Source organism: Etheostoma spectabile, chromosome 17 (assembly GCF_008692095.1).
Source record: "Etheostoma spectabile isolate EspeVRDwgs_2016 chromosome 17, UIUC_Espe_1.0, whole genome shotgun sequence".
Lineage (NCBI taxonomy): Eukaryota > Metazoa > Chordata > Actinopteri > Perciformes > Percidae > Etheostoma > Etheostoma spectabile.
In genome coordinates, this window is record NC_045749.1 from 2,699,109 (window position 1) to 2,704,777 (window position 5,669).

The following is a 5,669-nucleotide window of genomic DNA, read 5'->3' on the forward strand; positions in this document are numbered from 1 at the left end:
GGGGGGGGGGATGTTTTTTGATCATGCACAACGAAACAAAACATGCAAAACTTAAATCCCCCTTGCATTACTCTGGATATAGTGCCACTCGGCCAAGCGTGACAAACACTTAAAAATGCACTTCATTATTCAATGGAGAAAAAAAAGTGATTTCAAGACGGGAGGCGGAGTTGCGGCGCAAACTAAATACTTTAACCCAGGAAAAGCTTGTTTGTTTCTCTGAATCCAAATCTTTTTTCTTAAACATAACTAAACTAAGTTTAAAATACTTCAATTTTTGGTATATAATGGTGTATTGGTGAAGTAGCATTGATTACTTAAAGGGGGGGGGGATCCATTTTGTCACCCCTGGGGATAAAAATAATTCTGCAGAGGCCGAGATCTGTAAACCAGAAAGGGGGAAATCCCACGCACCCACCCTGCCAGGAGGTGTACTCAAAACTTAACATGAAGCTGATGTCGCATGAATAATTGACATTTAACTCCAGACTCACATGCTCAATTGGAAGATTACTAATGGTAGACGTGGATTATATGACACTGAAGGCAATACATTTCAAGAAGTAAAAAATAGGAAACCTAAAGACTATGGACTTGCCCGCACTCGGCCATGCCACAAAAGCTCAGGAAAGTGCACTCACTGAAGACTGTGTGGTATGGTTGAAAACCCCTGAACCGGCAAGTAAGGCAACCTCAAGTTGAGATTGTTTGTTGAATGAAGCCTAAAGGTCCCATGACATGGTGCTGTTTGGATGCTTTTATATAGACCTTAGTGGTCCCCTAATACTGTATCTGAAGTCTCTTTTATATAGACCTTAGTGGTCCACTAATACTGTTCTGAAGTCTCTTTTATATAGACCTTAGTGTCCCCTAATACTGTATCTGAAGTCTCTTTATATAGACCTTAGTTGTCCCTAATACTGTATCTGAAGTCTCTTTTATATAGACCTTAGTGGTCCCTAATACTGTATCTGAGTCTTTTATATAGACCGTATTGTCCCCTAATACTCGTATCTGAAGTCTCTTTTATATAGACCTTAGTGGTCCCCTAATACTTGCATCTGAAGTCTCTTTTATATAGACCTTAGTGGTCCCCTAATACTGCATCTGAGTCTCTTTTTATAATAGACCTTAGTGGTCCCCTAATACTGTATCTGAAGTCTCTTTATATAGACCTTAGTGACCAACTGCCACTTTGCTAATTTCAAAGCCATGATGTCTCTCTCTTTCTCATGGGTGGGCAAAGCAGAGGAAGGGGAGGTAACCTTGCCCCTTATGATGTCATAAGGAGCAAGATTCCAGATCAGCCCATCTGAGCTTTCATTTTCTCAAAGGCAGAGCAGGATACACAGGGCTCGGTTTACACCTATCACCATTTCCAGCCACTGGGGGACCATAGGCAGGCTGGGGGAGCTCATATTAATGTTAAAAAACCTCGTAAAGTAAAATTTTCATGCCATGGGACATTTAATGTGATACAAAAAAACACATAATCAACTACATTTCAATTTTCACCAGCACAAAGAGCTGCTCAGTGATCAAATGCTTTTTCTTCTGAGAACCGTTGGACATCCCGTTAGGAGTGTCACGATTCTCCAAATCCAAGATTCAATCTAACTTTCGACTTTAAGGTCACAATTCAATTTAAGATTTATTTTCAACAGGGACCACAATGCCACAATAAGAGCCATGATGGCTGAAGGGTGCTTAGCAACAACAGTTTGACTGAATGTACCATTAGTTTAACAAGGTGACATGAACGCACCATGGAGTCCTACTCAGAGCCCACATACTTTACCGTTGTTGTTTGTTTCCACTTACTCACTCACGGGGAAGGCTAGGTGTTGGCACACCTGCCTCCTGCAGTGGCCATGGTGTCTGGAAAGGTCAAGCAACTTTATTGCCTTTATACATACAGTGCATTACCATACACAAGTAGGTGGGGGTGGAGAAGAGAAAAAATACTGGGGGAATACAGACTGATGTCATGAAAATGGCGTATGTATGACACGCCAATTTGTATGCCATCATTGTTATGTTATCAAGACGCATACTCGCTTTTTAGCGTGCTTATCAATGCTGTTTGGCCTCCATTGACTTACATTACCTTGCAAATTTGTGTGAATTTACGCTATAGCGAATATTATGAAAGGGTGAAAACCTGCATGAATGGGTAAAACACAGGACCCTTTCACCCCGGAGATCAAGGATCATGTCCCGCGTGTCACGTTTCCTAAACTTAACCATCGGTTTCTTCTTTTTTTTTTTACTAAAGCAGACCCCGTTCTTCTTTACCTAAACCCAACCGCAGATCACGTTCCCTAAACTCAACCGTCGCTTTCTTCTCGCAATAACATGCCAAGAGGCAATAACACGCCAAGTGTACAGCGTAGACATACACGCAGATAGTTCAAAATATGTAATGACGACACGCCACTTGGCTTAAGAAAGTCGGCGTGTATGCAAAGTCATGATGTCATGTCGTGGAATTGATTTTCAATATCGTGACACCCCTACTTCTCCGTCACATTGCCACAAAGCTTGAAAGTCCATCTGCTGCTAAAGACCCTGAGATACAGTGAAAGGCTATGGATCAGGCAAGTAAGTGAACCTTGAGTTGTTATCTCTCTCTCTCTCTCTCTCTCTGTGGAGGATTGTCTGGCAATGCCAGACTAATCTACACACACCACTTTTCAGGTGATTTAAGCCTTGATGTGACTCTGGAGGTCCTGGACTCTTCGCCCTTGGTGTGTAACTCTCCTCATGCTGTTGTGAGAATGTGTTTGTTTGTGTGTGGGGGAGGGGGAGGGGGGGGGGGGGGGGGGGGGGGGGGGGGGGTGTTGTTCAGCAGGAGGCCTGATATTGTGCTGAGACAAGGGGGACATGTCAGGGGCACAGACAGTCTGGACATCCTGGCTGACAGCAGGGTGCAGTATGTTTTTGGTCTTTTAGTGTACAGCATCCTTTCCATCCCTAATTCCCCTCCTCACGCCATCATACCTCCCTCGTTCCCTAGTCTCTCCCTTCCTCCCTCTTTTTGTTTCTCTCCCTCCATTTCTCATCTCCTCACCTGCAGCGCTGGCTTGAAGAAAGCAGCACTGACAGTAATAGACATTGAGTTACAATTAATCCTGCCTCGCTCGATTTGCCAATAGTCATCCCGCTGAGAGACGAGGAGTAAAAGAAGTAGCAGGAGAAAAAGGGAGATGAAAGTAGAGATGAGGGAAAGCAGGAAGGAATGAGGAAAAGAGATTTAAGCAGGAAGAAACAGAACGGAGAAGATGCAGAAACTTCTGTTATGGTGTTTTCAATCAATATTCTACTATGCCGGATTATCTTATTTATTTGCTGCAGCTGGATCAGTCAGCATTGTGAAATGTAGATTTAGGAAGTAACGTTTTGCCTACATGTTGATAGGAGAGAAGCAATAACGTCTATACACAGCGCCCTGCATTTCTACAATTATTAACGGAGGCATTTGCTGAGCTCCTGTTTATTTTGCATCTTGACTAAAGAGTGAAGTTACATGTGGCCAACTGCCAAATGGCTGACGTCACATGGGCAACACTGTTTGGTTCTCTGGGGAGGGAGATCCCAAAACACACCTGTATTTTCTGCCTATTGCCAAAAGTGTCACCAAGGAAACGGACATCTTCGAGATTGTGACTTCAATTTAGTACATGAAAATGAAATCAAAATCACACCCACCAAATCAAAAGAACATAGCTTTTATTAGATTTTTTTGCTCAGCTCAATACAAACTTAATGACACAAACACTTGTTTGGATAAAATGTTAAATAGAGTTGCAAAAAAAGCACAAAGTAAAAAATCTAACCGAACAAATTGTAGTCCCTTAAGTCTGGGTCAGGCAGCCTCAGAACCAGGCTACATGAGGTTAATGTGAGTGTAGGTACTAAACTACGAGACCCAGTGTGGCTGGGAGCTTTAAGCTACTGTCTCCTACTACACTCTCCAAGCTGCGTCAACCAAGAAACACGGACCCAAAATGTAACGTACACAGTCATATCGCAATAATGCTTATTGGAATTTGACAGAGAGGAGAGAAAAAGAGAGGAAGGAGAGGAGAGCAGGATGGGGAAACTGTGTGTGCGTGTGTGTGTGTGTGTGTGTGTGTGTGTGTGTGTGTGTGTGAGCAAAACACAAAAACATTTATATGCTGAGACAAGCAAGACAGAGGACATAAGATAAAATGACAATGAGATTTGGAAAGTAAAAGAAAGAAGGAAATAAAGATGTAACGGCTTTCTCCCTTCAGCAAGCCGGACTCCCCCTGGCAAGGTGACGCGTGACTCCTTAAACAACGCCCACCCAGCTGTGCAATAAGAGCAGATCATGAAAAACCAAAAAAAGACGTTGTCAGTTAGGGGGCAAAAGAAGAAGAAGCGTAATCTGTTACCGCAGTGTGTGAGGCCTGAGAGCTCGTCCTTGGTGATCAGTCTTCTCCACTGAGCCGGTGGTTTCCTGTGGATAAAGGCTCTGGCTGGAGCAGGGAGGCAGAGCGCTCTGCTTGCGGATGTCAATTTGCAGCGTTAAACAGGTGGCACATTACTAGCTGGCATTTGGAGAGCAGCGCTGCAGGGCAGCTTTCGCAGGCTTTTGCACTTCCGCGCTGCAGGCGTAGTTTCCTGGGATGGCGATGGTTTTTTGTTTTTTTTTATACTGGAAGCCGAGTTTCCTCTGTTGTCTCTTCTGCTCGGGTCTGTTTTGTTCCAGAAAGAGAACAAACCCGGCTCTGTCCTCACTTTTATGATCCCCAGGGCCTAAAATCATGGGATATTTGTCAAATCATGCAGAAAGGAGACAGAGTTTTTCCCTGCTCAGCCAAAACAGCCTCTTCTCTACAGAAAGGAGATTTAAAGGGCTTACTTACTCTGCTTGTTTATGTGCTTTTCCAAGTAGTTATGTCCTCTATATTATGACTTTTTTTCTCTCAACCACGTGTCATCCAGAGTGCAGCAGTGGATTTCTCTGGTCAGCACACCTTCAACCAGAGGAAGAAGCAAAGCTTGAAACATCTCATGTTTGGTTGTATTGAATGATGTACTTGGAGGTACTATGGAGGTAACACTTGGGAGCTTTGTTCTTCCAACCATGATAAAAAACCCAAACAATGAGCCAAAGGCACTAAAAAGCTCTGAATTCGAAACAGAAAGAGCATGATTAGTCTGAATGTCTAACCCCTCATTTAATGTATGATGTTTTCTGTTTATAATTAGATAATTTGCAACGTTTTATTTCAAAGTTGACATAAGTTTGTATTAATATATCAAACTGTTACTGGTCTCTTGTCATGGCTGATAGTTATCTTTTGTAACTTGTGTTCCTTTGATGGACAGAGCAGTCCAATGTCTGCATTAGGAAGATCAGCTAAATGTTTACGTCCCTTCCTCCAAAGCCACAACGAGTTCCTTTGTCTCTCTGTAGCGTTGGCGTTTTTAGACCCCCTAAAAATTATAATAAAATAAAACTAAAATACTTGTCTGCTAGAGGACAGACAATTACAGGTTCAAAGGGCTTGAAACAGGTTTAGTATCCTGTGTGGCTGTCACCAATGCTATGCACCTGTAACCCAGTCAATGAAAGGGTTAACAGAAACCTTGTGTTGGCCAATCGGAGGTGGTTGTGCCAGACTCCCGCCTTTGGCTGA

General features: G+C 43.1%; 1 long non-coding RNA gene across 1 annotated transcript in view; it reads right to left on the minus strand.

Annotated features, from left to right (window-relative positions):
- Positions 1 to 3,954: 3,954 nt before the first annotated feature.
- Positions 3,955 to 5,669, minus strand: part of LOC116705025 (uncharacterized) — a 30,190-nt gene continuing 28,475 nt past the window's right edge. Inside the window, exons 2-3 of the long non-coding RNA XR_004335826.1 lie at positions 4,893 to 5,003; positions 3,955 to 4,782 (exon numbers count right to left, since the gene is read on the minus strand). This is a non-coding gene — a long non-coding RNA (uncharacterized LOC116705025). The remainder of the gene's footprint in view (positions 4,783 to 4,892; positions 5,004 to 5,669) is intronic.